The 20510-nt window shown below is 36.2% G+C and overlaps 1 long non-coding RNA gene across 2 annotated transcripts in view; it reads left to right on the plus strand.

The window, feature by feature from the left end:
• LOC116549702 overlaps window positions 1–20510 on the plus strand; it is a 365541-nt gene that overhangs the window by 120802 nt on the left and 224229 nt on the right. The window contains exon 3 of one of the 2 annotated variants that reach the window (XR_004268016.1): window positions 2523–2620. This is a non-coding gene — a long non-coding RNA (uncharacterized LOC116549702). Of the gene's footprint in view, window positions 1–2522; window positions 5461–20510 lie in introns of those variants that run through there. The other variant, XR_004268015.1, reaches the window with a different exon arrangement.

Here is a 20510-nt window from a genome sequence, read left to right on the forward strand (position 1 = left end):
AAAAATGCTCATTGTCACTGGTCATTAGAGAAATGCAAATCAAAACCGCATTGAGATACCATCGCACGCCAGTTAGAATGGCTATCATTAAAAAGTCAGGAGAAAACATATGCTGGAGAGGATATGGAGAAATAGAAACACTTTTACACTGTTGGTGTGAGTGTACAATAGTTCAACCATTGTGTAAGACAGTGTGGCGATTCCTCAAGAATCTAGAAATGGAAATTCCATGTGACCCAACACTCTTGTTAATGGGTATATATTCAAAGGATTATAAATCATTCTATTATAAATATCCATGCACACATATGTTCATTGTGGCACTGTTTACAATAGCAAAGATCTAGAACCAATTCAAATGCCCATTAATGATAGACTGGAAAAAGAAAATATGGTACATATACACGTTGAAATACTATGCAGCCATAAAAAACAATGAGTTTGTGTCCTTTATAGGGACAAGGATAAATCTGGAAACCATCGTTCTCAGCAAATTGACACAAAAACAGAAAACCAAACACCTCATGTTCTCACACATAGGTGGGTATTGAACAATGAGAACACATGGGAGCAGAAAGGGGAGCATCACACATTGGGGTCCTTTAGGTGCATATGGGAGGGACATTGGGGGGTGGGGAGTTTGGGGCAGGATAACATGGGGTTGGGGATGTTGGGGAAGGATAACATGGACAGAAATGCCAGATGTAGGTGACGGGGGTGGGAGGTAGCAAACCACCTTGCCATGTATGTACCTATGTAATAGTCCTGCATGATCTACACATGTATCCCGTAGCCTAAAGTACAATTAAAAAATATGTATATTTTAATTGCACTTTAAGTAAAATATTATATATATATTACATAAAAATAAATATTTATATAATATATATTTACCTGCTAATCAGGATACAACAATGATATCTCCCTGATCTACAGGAACTCCTGTAAAGTACCCTGATCTGAATATTGGTCATAATTTGTGGTTATTCTTGTGGGTAACTTCAATAGCTTGAGATTAAAGGAGATAAAATATAATTAAAAAAAATAAAATCCTTGATGAAAAAGTTTTATTTGGCTCATGGTTTTACATGGCTAGAAAGGAAATAAGGGTGGTGATGGAGGTGGAGGTTGGGGGAGGTGGGGAGTGGGGAGTCACAGGATCTTTTATTTCTAACAACTCTCTTTTCTTGCCAGGGAACTAATACAGTGAGTACTTACTCACTCTCCCCCAGCGTTTGTTAATGTGTTCCTGTGCAATCCATCTCTGTAAACCAAACACTCCCAGTTAGGATTCATTTTCCAGCACCACTACAAGGGGATCAAATTTCATCATGAAGTTTAGAAGGGACAGATGTGAACTATAGCACTGGGTGAAGCTTAAAGGTTACTGAGTACTTAGCAAGTAAGAGCCTTCTTCTAGTCAAAAGATAAAGGAAAGAACTTTTCTTAAAAAATTATCCATTCATAATTTTTGATTCTAACTTTATATCACAACCTAATGTATAATGTTCACAAAGGATAGGCTAAACATACTCAAGAAGAGTTTAGGAAAATTTTCCAGGGCCATCCTCTTTTCTGTACAACTTGTTCTAGTTGATTTTAAACTATCTTAAGTGCCTGAATTTGTGCTTCTCTCCCTAGGACTTTATTTTTTTTTAAATCTTTTTCCATGTTTAACACCAAACAGTCATTATGTTTATTTCGGCTGTATATTTACGGGAATTTTTTGCTCAGAGCAACTTTTTCTAAACAACGTATTCTAGCTTTAGTCATTAGAGTCAAAAATCTTGATCCTAGTTCCTTTGGCTGCTTTGCCTAGCACATTGACTATATCTTATTAGTGTGTTGAGGGATTAAATTACAATTTTGCATAGAAGAATGTTTCTTCCTATGCTGTATATATTTTGGGTGCCCATCATTCTAGTCTTTTCACACTTCATCTTTGTTATATGTAAATTTTGAGTGCTACAAAAGAAGTAGCACTTGAATATAAATTTTATCAGCAAGGCAATTTACTTCTATAGAAGGGTGCATCTCACATTTGGGACAATGGTGAGCATACACCGTAACAGGGGAGGGGGAGGGGCTCTTATCCCTGACGCAGGTAGCCCCTACTGCTGTGTCATTCCCCTATTGGCTAGGATTGGAACACGCAGTGTAAGCTAATTCTGATTGGCTATTTTAAATTGAGCAGGAGTATGAGCAAGAGTGGAAGGTGAGTAGTTTGGTGGAAAGGACTGTTACAGAACAAATAAATAAGTGTTACTTAGGTCAGAGCAGATAACCAGGGTGATTCAGGTCAAAGCAGGTGATCAGCGTGAGTCAGGACAGAGCAGATGACCAGGGGAACAGGTGTGAACTCCTGATTAGAACTGGTGTAAATGTTTGTTTACTGAAACTATGAGATAGTTAAACTTTAAAATAGAGGGCAAAGGACTGAACATACTGACACACTGATTTTTTGAAATCAAATTTAGATTTCATTGTATCTGACAACTCCCTCCTCTTGAATTTTTTTACAGCTCTTTCTCTTCAAACTTCCTTAACATACCTTGGCTTAGTTGTTCTGCTGATTTTCTAAAAGAAGAAGCTCCTTTGAATAACATGGAGGAGAGTTAAGGTAGGTTTTAATAAGTGCTGCTTTTATGAGTCTTTGCACTAGCTGACGGATGCATGGTATGACACAACACCTGACAAGAATGAGTACACCCGCTACTCCTACGATAGAGGTAAGAATTGAGGCTATGATTTCTTTTTGTTTATGGAACCATTTTGTTGGACTCCAATTTCATCTAAATAGATGTGAGAGCTGGAAGACCCATGAGGGACTTCTCTTGCCTTACAGTGTTGTATATTTTCTTCTTCTGGTGAATGAAATGCCAGGATGAAAGGCATAGCCAACTGGACTAGAGCACAAATGCCACTCTGGTTCCTTGGCAGACTGTTCAATAAAGGTCCACCATAATACCACCATATGTCTTCTTGGGGATGAACAAAGGCTGAGTGACTGGTTAGTTCTAGAAAAGTCTTAAGCTCACTGCATCTCTTTAGGTTTCCAAGGAACACGGTTTCCTCCTCGTCATGAGAGACATGAAGTGAACTTAGTGTCGGGAGACAGAAGCTGGATGGCCCTGGGGGCTGACCCGCAGGGTGTTAAACTTCAGGATATAGCAGAGAGAGAGCTTGGCATGACTTTGTTCCCCAGGCTGTAGGATCCTGTAAAAGAGCTACTATATATCCCATGCATCCACTAGGACCATCCTAGTGGAAAGGGGATAATCTGGGCCTCTGGTCTGCCATGCACACAAGCGTAACAGTTGTTTTTGTTTAATGTATGGACAGAATATTGGATTTATTCCAACCAGGCATTTGTATCTTTATATCCTGTCTCTATTGCTAAAGTTTGTTTTAAATCATTTACTTCTACAATGTCTACATCCTGTCATTGCATATAGAATGAGTGACAGTTTGATCAGAAGAAAGTCAAAAAGGAGAATAAGAGGAAGGGAGTGAAGAGGATATTTCAAAAGACCCTATGAGGCCTGTGTTGGCCAAATTGGCTTCTGTGCCGTAGAAACGATCTAAAGTGGGGTCGGGATCAGTAGACGTAGAGGTAAGAACAGAGAGCTTTACTGGATTGCATTGGTACTGTTCACAAGTAGAGAGAATGCTTTCTTTGATGAAATGGAGGTGTGGTTTTAAAGAGGTGCAGTCCTTTGAGGAAGTCCATCCTTGTTCCTCAGTAGTCCATAGGACATCATCCCAGGAGGGACAGTACCATCCTGGAAACTTGTCCTTGTTTAGTTCCCAAAATTTGAGAAATGTCGGGGACTTGGTTTCTATGAAGCAAGGGTTGCAGAGGTTGGAAGTTACTTCAGAAGGACAGAGATATTTTTCAAAGAAGGCCTCTTGTCTTTGGTTTTGGAGATCCCCACAGGTATGGCCAGACAGGCATCAAATGTGATTGTCTGAGGAAAAGGTGACCTGGTTACATTAATAACAAGGTGGTCAGCGGTAGAACAAGGAAAGAAGAAGGAGTAATAAATAAAAGAGGGTTAAACTTTACTTAGCTTTAGTTTGGTAGAGTTTCCCCCTGGTACTATGGCCCATGACTCCAAAGGAGGTGGTGCTTTCTTGACTCCACTTTGATAGGTCCATCTTCTTTCTGCTGTCTGGGTTGCAGTTTTTGTGGTTAGGAGCTCTAGATAACATTCTTCCCAGACGGGTTAGAGCTTTTCCTGCTCTCCAGCTTTTGACAAGGATGTGGTCCCCAGGCTGATGTTGGTGTACTGGAAACTGTAGGGGTGGCACCTGTGCCAAAAGACTTTTAGTTCTGAGGCAAAAGAAAGTGGAAGATAAACCAAGTATAGAATTTCTCAGAAACTGATCTTTTGTTTCAAATGTAGGAAGATCAGTAGTAGAACGTAGATAAGACAATGCATAAGGCATCTTATAAGGGGATAGGTCTATGTCTTTTGAGGGGGCAGTTCAGATTCTCAATAGGGTGATAGACCTTTCTACTTACTCCGATGAAGATGAGTGCCAGGGAGCATAGTATTCCCATGCTATATCTAGTACCTGGACTAATTTCTTAATGACATGTGCAGTGAAATTAGTCCTATTATCTGAATCAATGTTTTTTTTCATTAATCTAAACCTGGGTATAATATTTTCAACTAATGCCTGACTACATTATTAGCAGTTGTACTTGAAAAGAGAATAGCTTCTACCTAATGAGTAAGGTGATGTACTTTTAATAGTAGATAATTTAGATGACTAATTCATGGCATTTCTGTGTAATCAATTTTGGAATGGTCTTAAGCCTGGACTCCTTCTCCCAAGAGGTATCTTTTTATAGCTTGTTTTTTAGTTTTCTTATATAGTAAGCAACTATCTGTAAATTGTGTGGCCAGGGTATAAATTCCTATACACCCATAAACTCTGAAACTGCATCACGCATAGCCTGTGTCCCCCAATGGGTCCCTTGATGCAGTTGGAACAAAATTTCCCTCATAAGAGGTTTGGATAATACTTTTTTTCTGGTCTGGCAATATCCATTTTACTTCTGAATTCTCTTTAGTACCTATTTTTATTAGTTTTTAGACCAAAGAATGCCAAACACCATTTTATATTTGACAGTGCTTTCTATATGATTTTATACTAGATAAGCTAAATTTCACCTTTATATTAGTGTGCTGTTAATGTTAAACTCAATTTTAATAAAACCGTGTAGACATATTATCCAATTTTATTGTCTGACCAGAAGGTAAGATTTTTATAGATTCTTTTTAACCCTTAATTTTTTTAAAAAAAGAACAGCTTAGTGCTTTAAGAAAAACTTTTTGTGCTTTTATTTTAATTTCCAGTTTACAGCAAAACTGGATGATACCCCTTTAACTTTGGCCATTATGTTTACACACATAATTTACTTTACAATTAACATTTCAAAACTTGCTTAAACCTTTAAAACAATGCTTTAACCTTTTATATAGGTAAAAATTTACATTCATATGCCTCTTTATAATCCTTTTAGCAAAAGTGTATTTTACTTTCCTTATACATCTTGCACACAAACTGTTTCTTCAATGAATTCCCTTTTATAACATTTTTCATGACTTTCACAGGCAATCTTTGACATGCCTTAACTCTCTGACTTGTTGTAAACATCCCTTTCTTTAAACAACCAGTTTACTTTAAGACAAGAATTTACCATATAAGATTCTTTTTACATAAATTCCACCCTCCTTTTCTACTTTTTGTCAAAGATAATAACCATTTTCTTTCCAAAGCAAACTTCCTTTATGTCTGTGGACTAGACTGCCTAAGGCCACAAGATTGAAAGTTAGGATAATATATGTTACATTGTAACTTTCAGCAAACTTTACTTTTGTTGAAAACCGTGTAAGTTTGGGATTTTAATTATGTGCTACTAGTAAACCCTAGGACCTAGGCAGGAGTACAGATAAGGTCTGGCTTATTCTAGCATGCAACTCCATGTGTCCTATGTTTTATCTAACTGTAAAGCAAGGCAGTTGTACAGCTAAGAAATGGTACCTGTTTGGCTATCTGATCAATGGTTCTAAGGTCTCGCACTAACCAGTATGAACCACCTGGCTTCTGTACAGGAAGTATTGGAGTGTTACAGGGAGACATACAGGGTTCAAGAAGCCCATCATGGAGAAGACCTTTAATTATTAATTGTAGGTTTTAAATTTACCTTGGATTTTAAAAGAATAGGGTATTGTTTTCTTGTTATTTTTAATATTTATCATTAGGCCTGGGGGAAATTATTGCTAGATTTATTATCTCTTACCTTACTTGGGGTATTTCCCATCTTGATGGTTTCAGGGTGAGGTTCAATTTTCCTTACTGGAAACTTCTTGCCTTTTGTGGTGAGGCCCAATTTTCCCTACTGGAAATTTCTCACTTCCCTTACTGCTAGAGGTTTGTGTGAGGTTCATCCCCCCCAGTGGAGATGTCTCACCTCTTTTTAACCTCCAAGCCACCCTGACCAAAGAATACTTCGCTGCTCCCCAACCTCCACAACTTTTCTTGCCTTGATATGTTCCAACAAGGAATACTTTACCACTCCCCATCACCCTGTGGCTTTTCTTATCTTGGTCCGTACCCCCAGCAAAATACTTTACTGAATCCTGCAGTGTCTTTTCCTTGGTCTGTGCACAGTGTTTCTGGTCACCGCAGTATTCGTAGGCCTTTTTCTCCCATATTGCTGAGAGTCTGGGTTTGTTTATCACACTGGATGGGTCTCAATTCCTTAACCCTGTGGCTACCACAATGAGGCAGTGGGTTACATATCCTCACAAGAAAGGACCCAAAACCATCCAGAAGAGAATGGCTTTTCCTCACATGGGCCACCAATTGTTATATGTAAATTTTTAGTGCCACAAAAGACGTAGCACTTGAATATAAACTTTCTACGCAAAGCAATTACCTCTATTGAAGGGTGTGTCTCACAGATGGAGCAATGGCAAGCATACACCAGAACAGGGGAGGGGAAGCACTTTTTATCCCTGATGCAGGTAGCTCCTACTGCTGTGTTTTTCTCCTATTGGCTAGCATTGGACTGTACAGTCTAAGCTAATTTTGTTTGGCTATTTTTAAAGGGAGCAGCAGTATGAGCCAAAGTGTTGGGGTGAGCAGTTTGGCAGGAAGGACGGTTACAGAACAGGTAACTAAAGATGACTCAGATCAGAGCAGGTAACCAGGGGTGACTCAGGTCAAGGCAGGTCATCAGGGTGAGTTGGGATGGAGCAGATGACCAGTGGAACAGATGCAAACAACTGATTAAAACTGGTGGAAAATGTTGTTTACTGAAACTATGAAGAAGTTAAACTTTAAAAGGGAGGAAAAAGAACTAAACTTACGGACATACTGATTCTTTGAAGAGAAATTTAGAACTCATTGTATCCAACAATCTTCACTTCAGGAGTATTTCTTCTAAAAGCCAACTTTAGTGGCTATGTTGACAGTAGGGCATAAGAGTCCCAGTGGAGCTCAGATTAAGACCCTGAGCCAGGAAATCAGAGCAGTGATTGCTTCTCATCTTGACACTCAATAATTTATCTTAGTGGAAGCTTTCATATGTTCCCCAGATCCACTTTCAAGGTCGTAAGAATTGTCTTCTGGTGACTTTATGCTGATCTGTCTCTCTGGGAGTGTCTCTCTGTCTGAAGGGAAATGATTTATCCAGTTTATGTTACTTCCTCCGGGGCATCCACCATCCTATGACTAGTTGATATGGGGCACAAAGACCCAGATTTCTGCTTCACTTTGAAACAATTCTAAAGGCTGTGCTAACTTCAAATCTCCTGTTAGTCTCTAATGTTACTATATTACATTTTAGCTTCTCTCCTGGACAATCCAGTTTTCTTCACACCCTCCAGGTATTGTTCCCTCTGTCAGAAAGAACTCTAATTAAATCTGCATAGTTATATCTATATTGGAGTTTGTTCCTAAGGCAAATATTATCTTTTGAATTTTAATATTACTTTGGGCTCCAAGGCCATGTTTCTGAAAACATTTCAACAGCTCATGAAATCTTAGGTAAAGTCATATGTCAGTGTCAAATAATAAATTAGATATCACCATGAACATAAACAACAGATTTTGATAAGAAACATGATTAAAAACAGCAGTATTTACATGCTTTAAATGATATTAAGAGTACAACAGAATATGGAAGTATTGTAAAGCGCCTCGCATGTTGACGTTGCTCAAGTAAATGATTGTATTATAAATTGGTATCAATAGGCAACCTCTCAAAGCCTAAAGAATCCTAAGTTTTCCACAAAAGCTTATCAAGAAGAAAATGTTTAATAGCTTTGAAGTTATGTGCAAGAAGTTAGATGTAAGTCATATCTCTTGCTACTCAGGGTAGAGAGTATTCTTTTCCATTTTACAGTTTACCACCTGCTTAGACACTGAGAAAAATTAAGTTGGGCTACAGATAAATTATTTACAACTTATTTTTAAAACTGCATACCATATTTGTAGAATATGTGTATGTATTTGGGGCAAGTGTAAATATTCAGATATACAACATTTTCAAAATATGGTTTAGTGCTCTCTGTTTTACAAATGTTAAAATAGAATATAAACATTTTATAACCCTGCCACACACAAAAAGTGAAGGCCCACTTCTAATTATGCCTATGAATGACTTCTCTCTTTCTAGTTTCTCTATCTGTAAAATAAAGATAACAATATTTATTTTCCTCAGAAGGGTGTTGAAATAATGGATTTCCTAATGTATATAATATACTTTGAAGATGAAATCCTTCATATAAATGCTAAGTATTTTTATTGTGCATAAGTTTTTGAGGTATTATGGGTGCACAATTTCAAAGAATACATTAAAATGAAAATTTATTATGAATAATCCTTTGAAGTTGTAAAACCAATTAAAAATAAAGGTGAAAGACAATCTTCTCAACATTGAGCACAGATGGTACTGATTTTGTTCAGCTATTTCTTGTACATGGTAGGGTATATTTTAGAATTAGACAATGAACTAAGTAGGCATAAGTTAACTTTAGAAAACTTGATATTTGTCTTTCAAAGTTTGTTCATTCCTGTTATAATTCTCAATTATTAAAGATTAATAAAAGTGACTCTTCAATTATTCTGTGACTTTGGGAATTAACTGTAGAGCATTAGCATTTACCTGCAATTGTCAATAGTAAAATTTTGGTCTAAAGGCAAATGGCAATATTCTTAATCTTTAAATATTTTCCTCATTGCCAGAAAACACATTTTTTTTCAATATACTCCTTTTGCCTCAGGAAAAAACAAATTCTATTACTATGGTGAAGGTCTTGTTAAAATTCTCTTGGGGCCATAATCCAAGTGAGTTTGCTATGTTTTCTATCTTTGTGTTATACTAATGTATTTCAAGGACAAATGAGACCTGCATTTTTGCCTAACTTGTGGCATGTGGCATTTTATTCCATGGCAGCTGTCTGTTTGGAATATTCTCTATTTCTTATTGGCCGTGTCCATAAATCTAGAAACCTGGGGTCCAAACCAAACGATGAGCCCAACATGAATGTCAATGGCAAGAACTTTACTGGCTTATTCCACCGTTACAGTTCTGAGGCCTGGGACGTGGCACTTATCCACCCTTGGAGATTTAAGTGGTTTCAAGAAAAGAGGATTTATCAATTTGTTTACTATTATTTTTAGCTGTTTTAAATACAATTATTTGATAACTGGGGTAGTCTACTAAGAGTAGGGTAAAGAAATGTACCGCAAAGATTGCTGCAAAAGCAATACCCTCGCCGCTTACTGCTTGCTTCATTTTACCTTTGCGAGGAATTGTCATTACTTATAACCATTCTCTACTCAAGATGTTCAGACAAGTGATTCATGTGTCTGAATAACAGTGAAAAATATTTCTCTTCCTCTGAAAAGTATCATTAATTTGTTTTAAGTGTGAGAGCTGCCAGCTAGCACAATAGACAGAGCCATTTACTGAAATAGGGCTTCATTGTCACAAAAGCTAATGCACATCTAGAGAGGATAGAGTTAACTCCATGTTCACTGGAAATATCAAGTTTATATTACAAAGTAATTTTAAAAATTTCTAATGAAGGTAATATAAAAGTTAAATACATTTTTAGATAAGCAAAACATTGATTTGACTATAGAAGAGTGCAATTATTTTTTGTGAAGGCTGCTTTTGGAGCATGGTCAGAGGTGAGCATTTATTCTCTTATTTATTTAACTTATTTTTATATTGAGTAGGTTCTATAGGTCAGGAATATGTTCAATGAAGGATACCAAAAAGAATAAAATGATATCACTGCTCTCACAAAGATTACATCTAGTAGAGGAACTCCCAAACAGCTGAAGTGAGTAAAGAAACCTATCTATAGTGCTGGGGGTCTCATGTCTGACCAACAATGTATTATCTGAAAGTGAGTGGAGAAAACGGAGATGAAGCAAGGAAGGGAGGGAAAAAGAAAAGGAAAACAGAAGGGAAGAAAAGGGGTAGGGTGGGAGGAAGAGAGGGAGAAAGAGAAAAAGGGAGGAAGGAAGGGAGGAAAGAAGATATAGGGGAGGGAGAGGATGAGAGAAAGTAGAGTAAAGCAAAAGCTTTTGAGGGAGAAAGATGGTTGAATAAAAGCTTCCAGTAATTGTTTTCACTATAGGAACACCAAATTGAACAACTATCCACACAAAAAAGCACCTTCATAAGAACAAAAAATCAGGTAAGCAATCACAGTATTTGGGTTTAACATCCTATTAAGGAAAGGGGCACTAAAGAAGGCAGGGAAGACAGTTTTGAATTGCCTACATCACACCTCCCCCATTTCCCAGCAATGGCTGTGTGGCATACAGAGGTAATCTGTGCACACGAAGGAGGGAGAATGCAGTGATTGTGGGACTTTGCATTGAAACTCAGTTTTGTTCTGTCACACTGGAAAACAACACATGGAAATCAGACAGTATGGAGGAAGCATTTAGACCAGCCTTAGCCAAAAGCATATTGTTCATCCCACTGGCTAAAACCTAAATTCTGCCAAGTTCCACACCTATGGGCTACAGTGCTCTGTTGTCTTAAATAAGCTTGAAAGGCAGTCTAGGCTACACAGACTGCAATTCCTGAATGAGTCCTGGTGCTGTGTTGGGCTCAAAGCCAGTAGACTTGGGATGCATGTGATCTACTGAGACACCAGCTAGGGGAACCAAGGGAGTGCTTGTGCCACCCCTCCCCCAGTCATAGGCAGAACAGCTTGCAGTTCTAGAAAGGACTCCATTTTCCTTGAGGAGAGGAGAGGGAAGAGTATAGAGGACTTTGTCTTGTGATCTGGATACTGGTTCACCTACAGTAGAATAGGGCACAGGGCAGTCTTAGCCCTCATGCTCAGTCCAGACTCTAGCTCCTGGACAACATATTTATACACACCCTGGGCCAGAAGTGAATCCACTGCCCTGAAGTGAAAGAACCCAGTCTTGGAAGGATTCATCACTTGCTGATTAAAGGATTTTTGGGCTCTGAATATTCAGCAGTAGTAGCCAGGCAATACTTACCATGGGCCCTGGGTGAGACTCAGAGCTGTGCTGGTTTCAAGTGTAATTCAGCATATTCCAAACTGTGGAGGCTATGGGGAAAGACCCCTTTTGCTTGAGGAAAGGAGAGAGAAAAGAATACTTTTCTTGCAGCTTGGTAACCAGCTTGGGCACAGCGGAATAGAGTACCATGCGGGCCCTAGTGTCCCCTAATTCCAGGTTTTGGCTCCTGGATGGCATATTTGGACTTGCCCTTGGCTAGAGGGAAGCCAGTTGCCCTGAAAAGAAGGACACAGGACTGGCAATAAATACAACAATCTGACAAAGAGACCTTTGGCCTTAAGTAAAAATTGACCATAGCCCGAACGTACTCACCATGAGCCAAAGGTGGTGGTGGCCATGGGGAGAGACTCTTCTGCTTGTGGAAAGGAGAGGGAAGATTGGGAAGAACATTGTCTTTTGGCATGGGTACCAGCTCAGCTGCGATAAAATAGAGCACCAGATAATTTCCTAAGGTTTCTGACTCTAGGTTCTGGTTCCCAGATGGCATCTCCAGACCTGCCCAGGGTTAAGAAGAAATTGCCTCCCTGAAAGAAAGGACAAAAGTCTGGCTGGATTTCTGACCTACTGATTGTAGAGCCCTTAGGCCTTGAGTGATAGCCAGGTAGTTGTCATTGTGAACCTTGGGCAAGACCCACTGCTGTGCTGGCTTTAGTTGTGACCCAGCACTGTCTTAGAGTTGGAAGTCACAGGGGTGCTTGGGTTACCACCCCTCGCCACCTCTTGACAAGGTCTAGGCAACTCAGCACAGAGTGAGAGGCTTTGTTTGCTTGGAAAAAAGTAAGGGAAGAAAACAAGTCTCTGCCTGGTTATCCTGGGAATGCTCTGGGATAATGCTAAAAACCACCATGGCAGTACCTCTATGAGTCTCCAGGAGCCACAGCATTAATGGGCTTGGGGAGCCCCCTTAAAGCAGACATGGCTTCAGTGACAAAAGAGATAAATTACAACACCCAAGTTCTTTTGAATACCTGAAAATTCCCCAAAAAGGACAGGAAGAAACAAGCCCAGACTGTGAAGACTACAATAAGTACTTGACTCTTCAAGGAAAAGACATCAATGAAAATTCACAATCATCAAGACCATCCAGGAAAATGTGAACAAACTAACCTCAATGAACAAACAAATAAGCCACCAGTGACCAATCCTGGAGATGGAGAGAGAGAGATACAAGCTTTTATACAGAGAATTCAAAATAGCTGTTTTGAGGAAGCTCAAGGAATTCTAAGATAACAGAGACGGAACACAGAATTCTGTCAGATAAACTTAACAAACAGGTTGAAAAAATTAGAATAAAGCAGAAATTCTGGAGCTGAAAAATGTCATTGACATAATAAAGAATGCATCAGAGTTTCTTATCAGCAGAACTGATCAAGCAGTAGAAAGAATTAGTAAGGTCAAATGGTGCTGGGAAAACTTGATATTCATATGCAGAAGAATAAAACTAGACTCCTATCTCTCACCATATGCAAAACTCAAATTGAAATGTAGTAAAAGATTAAGACCTAAAACTATGAAAGTACTAAAAGGAAACATTAGAGAAACTCTTCAGGACATAGGACTGGGCAAAGATTTGAATAATACAAGCACAAGCAACCAAAGCAAAAATAAACAAATGGGATTCCATCAAGTTAAAAAAACTTCTGCATAGCAAAGGAAATCATCAACAAAGTGAAAAAATAACTCACAGAATAGGAGAAAATATTTGCAAGCTATCTATCTGAACGGCGTTAATAGCAAGAATATATATGGAGCACAAACAGTTCTATAGGAAAATAATAATCTCATTTAAAAATGGGTAAAATGCTTGAATAGACATTTTTCAAGTGAAGCCATATACATGGCAAACAGGAATATTAAAAACATTATTTATCATTGGTGAAATGCAAATCAAAACTACAATGAGATATTATCTCACCCCAGTTAAAATGGTTTTATTTAAAAGTCAGGCATTGATAGATGCTGGTGAGGCTGAGGAAAAAAAAGCCTTTTATACTCTTGGTGGGTATGTAAATTATTACAACCACTAAGGAGAACAGTGTGGAGGTTTCTCAAAAAACGGAAAAAAAAGTTATTACATGATACAGCAATCACATTGCTAGATATATATGTAAAAGAAAGGAAATTAGTATATTAAAGAGATATCTGCACTGTTAGGTTAATTGCAGCACCTTTCACAATAGCTGAGAATTGGAAGCCACTGAAGTATCCATTGACAGACAAATGGATAAAGAAAATATACAATATATACACAATGGTGTATGATTTAGCTATAAAAGTGAATAATGGTCTGTCACTTGCAACAACATGGATAAAAGTGGAGATCTTTGTGTTAAGCAAAAACAAAAACAAAAACAAAAGAGACAAACATTGCATATTCTCACTTATTTGTGGGATCTAAAAATTAAAACAATTGACGCCGTGAACATGGAGAGTAAAAGGATGGTAACCAGAGGCTCAAAGGGTAACGTGGGGATGTGAACAAAAAGGTGTTTAATTGGTGCACAAATTTAGTTAAATAATATAAATAAAGTATAGTATTTGATAGACAACAGAATGACTACAGTCAACAATAATTTGTTTTACCTTTAAAAACATAGACTAAAAATGAAGGGATAGAAAATGATATTCCATGCATATGGAAACTGAAAGAGAACAGAGCTAGTTATATTAATACCAGAAGAAATAGATTTCAAAGCAAAAACTAAAAAGAGGCAAAGTAATTATAAAGTGATAAATGAGTTTATTCAGCAAGAGGACATAACAATTATAAATACATATGCACCCAATACTGGAACATTAGGATATATAAAGCAAATATCATTAAAACTGAAGACAGAGAAATCACAACACAAAAATTGTTGGAGACTTCAACACACCACCTTCAGCATTGGATATATCTCCCAGATGGAAAATCAACAGAGAAATATCAGACTTAACCTGCACTATAGACCAAATGGACCTAACAGAGATTTACACATCATTTTATCTGAACATTGGGTACACATGGACCTAGAGATGATAGCAAATGACCCTTGGAACTACTAGTATGGGGAGGCAGGGAAGGAGACACGGGTTAAAAAATGATTAGGAACTGTGATCAATACCTGAGTGACAAGATCATTTATACCTCAATCCTCAGCATCATGAAATGGTCCCATGGAAGAAACCTGTACATGCACCATGTGAATCTAAAATAAAGATTGAAAATTTAAAGGAAAAGAAAAGATAAAAGTGATCAGACCAAAAATAAATGAAATTTAAATTTAAAAAACACAAAAGATTAACAAAACAAAAAGTTGTTTTCTTGCAAAAGAAAATAGAATCAACCAAACAAAAATTTGTGGGGTTTTTTTTTTTTTTTGCAAAGATAAAGGAAATTGACAAACCATTAGCTAGCGTCTAAGTCAAAAAGAGAAAATAGTCAAATAAATAAAATCATAGATAAAAATGTCAATACAACCAATACTGCAAAAAATCGAGATCATTAGAAGCTAGTATGAGTAAGTATATGACAATAAATTTATAAACATAGAAGAAACAGATAAATACCTAGACACATGCAACCTACCAAGATTAAATCATAAAGACATTCAAAATCTGAAAAGACCAATAACAAATAATGAGATTGGAGGTGTAATAAATAGTCTCCCAGCAAAGAAAATCCCAGGATCTGATGGCTTCACTGCTGACTTAGCAAGCATTTAAAGAAGAGCTAGTACCAAACATACTTAAACTATTTTGAAAAATAGAAGAGGATGGAATACTTATAAAATTCTATGAGGCCAGTGTTACCCTGATTAAAGAAAAAAAAAAAGACTCATCAAAAAGAAAATTTAAAACAAATCCAAAAACCCACAGTCCAATAACTCTGATGAACATTGATGTAAAAATCCTTAAAAAAAATTGCAAAAAAACTGAATTAAACAACACATTAAAAAGATCATTCATCCTGACCAAACGAGGTTTATCTCAGAGATAGAAGGGTGATTTAACATACCCACATCAGTGTGACGTACCATATCAACAGAATGATGAAAAAAATCTATGTGATCATTCCAATTGCTGCTGAGAAAGCATTTGATAAAATTCAACATCCCTTCATAATAACACCCACCCCCCCCCCAACAAAAAAAAAAAAAAACAACCTGGATACATTAGGCACATACCTTAACACACTAAAAGCTATATAAGAGACTCACACTAGCATTATAATAAATGGGGAAAACCTGAAAGCCTTTCCTTTAATAATTGGAACAAAACAATGAAGCTCACTTTCACCACTTTTATTTAACATAGCATGGGAAGTCTAGCTAGGGTAATTAGAAAAGATAAAGGTATAAAGTTCATCCAAACTGGTTAGGAAGAAATCAGATTATCCTTATTAGCAGATTATATGATCTTAATATTTAGAAAAACCTATAGACTCTTCCAAGAAACTATTTGAACTGATCAACAAATTAAGTAAAATTGCAGGATACAAACTTTGCATACAAAAATTAGTGGCATTTCTATATGCCAATAGCAAACAGTCTGAAAAAGAAACCATAAAATCATCTCATCCATAGTAGCAATAAATGAAACAGAATACCAAAGAATAAACAATCAAAAAAGTAAAAGATACCTACAATAAAAACTATAAGACATTGATGAAAGAGATTGAAAAGGGCACAAAAAATTAAGATATTTTATGTTCATTGATTCAAAGAATCAATTTTGTTAACACATTCATACTTCCCAAAGGAATGTATAGATCTAGTGTAATCCTGTAAAAGTATCAATGACATTCTTCACAGAAATAGGAAAAAAAAAAAAAAAAGTAAAATGTATATGGAACCACAAAAGACCCAGAATAGTGAAAGCCATCCTGAGCAAAAACAACAAAACTGGAGGAATCACATTTCCTAACTTCAAATTATACTACACAGCTATAGTAACCAAAATACCATGGAACTGACATAAAAACATGTTCATAGACTAATGGACCAGAATAGAAAACCCAGAAATAAATCTATCCATCCACAATGAACTCATTTTCAACAAAGCTGCCATGAACATACATTGGGAAAAGAATAGTCTCTTCAATAAATGGTGCTGGGAAACTAGATATTCATATGAGGAGGAACAAATTATACTTATCTCTTACTGTATATAAAAATCAAATCAAAATGGTTAAAGACTTAATATAAGACCTCAAACTACGATACTACTAGAAGAAAACTTCAGAGAAACTTTCCAGGACATAGGACTTGGCAAAGATTTCTTGAGTAATACTCCACAAGTACAAGCAACTAAAGTGAAAATGGACAAATGGGATCCTATCAAGCTAGAAAGCCTCTGCACAACCAATAAAATAATAAAATGAAGAGACCAACTATGCAATGATTGAAGGAAATATTTGCAAACTATCCATTGGAAAGGTATTAATAACAAGAATATATAAGGAGCAAAAACAATTCTATAGAAAAAACATAATCTGATTAGAAACGGGCAAATGTTCACGATAGATATTTCTCAAAAGAAGACATATAAATGGTGAAAAGGTATATAAAAATGTTTGCAACCTCATTGATCATGAGAGAAATGCAGATCAAAGCTATGATGATATATTATCTCACCTCAATTAAAATTATTTTTACCCAAAAGTCAGGATACAACAGACTCTCATGAGGGTGTGGAGAAAAGGGAACCCTTGTATACTATTGGTGGGAATGTAAATGATTATAACCACTATGGAAAACAATTTAGAGTTTCCTTAGAAAAAGCAAAAGAGAGCTACTGTATGATCAAGGAATGTCACTCCTAGGTATATAAGCAAAAGAATAGGAATCAACATATGGAAGAGATACATACATATTGCAGCAGTTTTGGCAATAACCAAGACTCAGAAGCACCCTAAGTGTCCATCAACAGACAAATGGATTTAAAATGGGGTATATATACACAATGGAGCACTATAGCCATAAAGAGAATGAGATCCTGTCATTTATAATAACATGGATAGAACAGGATATTGTGTTAAGTGAAATAAGCCAGACACAATAACATACATTTTGCATGCTCTCATTTATTTGTGGGATCTAAAAAATTTAAAACCATTGAACTCATGGAGATAGAGAGAATAATGTTTACCAGAGATGGAAAGTTAGTAGCTGAGGGGAAGAGGGGATGGTAAATGGGCACAAAAATATAGTTGGATCCAATGAATAAGATTTAGTATTTGATAGCACAACAGGGTAAGTACAGTCAACAGTAATTTATTGTACACTTAACAATAACAGAGTTGAACTGCATTGTTTGTAACACTAAGGAAAGATAAATACCTGAGATGTTGTATGCCTGATTTACCCTGATGTGATGATTATTTATTGTATTTCAGTAACAATTCATGTTACATTACCTATAAATACATATACCTACTGTGTACCCACACAAATTAAACAGAAAAAAAATGCAATGCAAAACCTTAAGAAGAAGAACAACAACAACAACAGAAAAAGTGGTATAACTCTTAGGAATTCAGACAGGTGCTAGGGAAATCCAAAGTGCTCAATCCACAGCCTTTTGATTTCTCCCCTGTTGGCTGTTTTGGGAAAATTCTTAATCACTGCTACTGTCCCGATTCACAGCTTCCAGGCGTCAACCGAAGTTGATGAAGATCCAATTCCAAGAATAATTTTGAGATAGACCTAATTAAAAAAAAATATTGTTATAGGATGTTTTATTTTCAAACCAAAAGTATTTTTTGTATATAAATTTTATTTACATTAAAAATGAGAATTAATTATAATCATACATATTTTCTTTAACTTAATGGAATAGAAAATTCTTGGTTTTTCTTAAGAAAATAAATTTAATGAAATATACAGACTATATTATCAAGTACCTACCAGTGATACAACAGATTTTGCAAAAGTATCTTTACCAGAGATCACATAACTGTTGGGTTTTTCCATGTATTTTCCTTTATTTACAAAATGAAAATGTCTAAAGGAAGGGTACATGGATATTTATGATAATTTTGCTTTAAAAACTAGATACATAGGGTTTTAATGAAGAGCTCATTAAGAATATTGCATTACTACATTACTTAGATCAGTGTAAGCTTTCTTTACAAAAAGAGTCTAGCCACAGACCATCCCTTTATCCTCTGCCATATTATAATCTCAAGCTCTCGTGCACCCCATACCCTCAGCCAGGTCCCAAAAGTGGTTTTATGTAATTATGTGAAGAGCTTTTAGAAAAATCTGACTTTTGAATCCAACCTAAAAGGTTTTGATTTTACTAATCATGGGCATGGCCCATGCACAGGTATATTTTTAATTCCAGTTGATTTTAATGTATAGCCAGTATTGAAAACTACTGTCCTAAAACCTCCCACTGTTTTTTTTTTTTAACCTCACAGTCTGTCATCATAAAATCCTGCATGCACATTCCCATCTATTTCTTTGAAAGTTTGTTTGAAAAGCAGGCTGTTTCACCAGATTTCTTACTCTACCTTTCTATTCCCTCCTCAGTAATAAGGATTATAAATACTTATCTCTGTAATAAGTATTATCTCTGTAATACTTATCTCCTGTATCACACTCAGCTGAAGACCTTGTCTACCTTAATTTCTTATTTTTCTGCTTCAAGAAAAAGAGTAAACACAAAAAATCCCTGTTTTCCATCAACCAAGTTCTAATCTCCCTATATTTATGCCCTTCACACAGTCTTCTCTGCTGGTGAAGTGATGACATGATCATTATGTTACAAAAGGCCAACCTTTTCATTTCTGCACTAGCCTCTCACCTATTCTAGTAACATGATGCTGCAGTTAACTCCTTAATCTGCTTTAGCACTAACCTTTCTGTTTCTGTTGGATTATTCACAGTAGCAGGGGTGATATTCAAATAATACCAACATAAAATCTGAGCACTGATTAGTTACAATGGAAGTAACTAGAACAACCAGTCTTCCAGGGGAGTACAGTATTGTCTGATTTGCCCCTTCTGAAATTAGCACGTTTTAATGTCATTTGTCTTAATAAACACTTCCTCTTGATTTCACCGACCCCTCGAATTAGCATCTTCAATATCTACATTTTTTATTGTAAAACTCCCACTGTTGCCTCTACTGTCTAACTCTTCATCCAGCTCTCTTTGCATTACATCTGAACAGGCTTTCTCCTCACCACTGCAGTGAAGCTCCTTTTATCAGCGTTAGCATTGTTACCAGTGTTCACCCTGCCAAGTGGGGTCTCAGTTCCCAGTCTTCATCTACCTTAATATCTCAGTAGCGTTTGAAATCATTCTGTTCCTTGAAGAACATGAATAATGAAATTATAATTAAATTGACATTTTTGTACTTATGTAAAATTTTAGTTCATATGTCATACTGTTTTGTAATGATGATTGACACTATCAGTCAAGTTGAAGAGAAACTATAAATCAAATTTAAGAGAAAATAATGAAAATATTCATTCAAAGTTTAAAAGAAAACATTGGAAGGCTCTTGCAAATCATTGAATAATTTTTTAATATTATGTTGACTGAGGCACAGATGTGAAATTTTCATTACTGAAACAAAATACATTAAGACATATGACTATAGAGTTGAGAGTGTGTATATGACTATAAAAATTACATTTTGAAGAGTCATGAAATATCTGATTGTCTAGACTGGTGAAAATAAAAATTTAAGTATGTCTCAAGTAGAACAAAATGTGGACTGAAACTTCTAGAGCTGAACTTAAGATATATTAGACATTTTTCATAAAATGGAACTATTTTAACATTCTAAATATTATAGCCAAAATATGTGAAATTATTATGTTTTTTTTAAGCATATATCATAGAGAACCTGAGCTGTGCAAAGCGTAAATGAATTCAAGAAATGAAAATTATTAGTAAGGTAAACACAAAGTTATTTTTGTAAAG

This window comes from Sapajus apella, unplaced genomic scaffold, assembly GCF_009761245.1.
Source record: "Sapajus apella isolate SASKATOON/1434 unplaced genomic scaffold, GSC_monkey_1.0 scaffold6, whole genome shotgun sequence".
Classification (NCBI taxonomy): domain Eukaryota; kingdom Metazoa; phylum Chordata; class Mammalia; order Primates; family Cebidae; genus Sapajus; species Sapajus apella.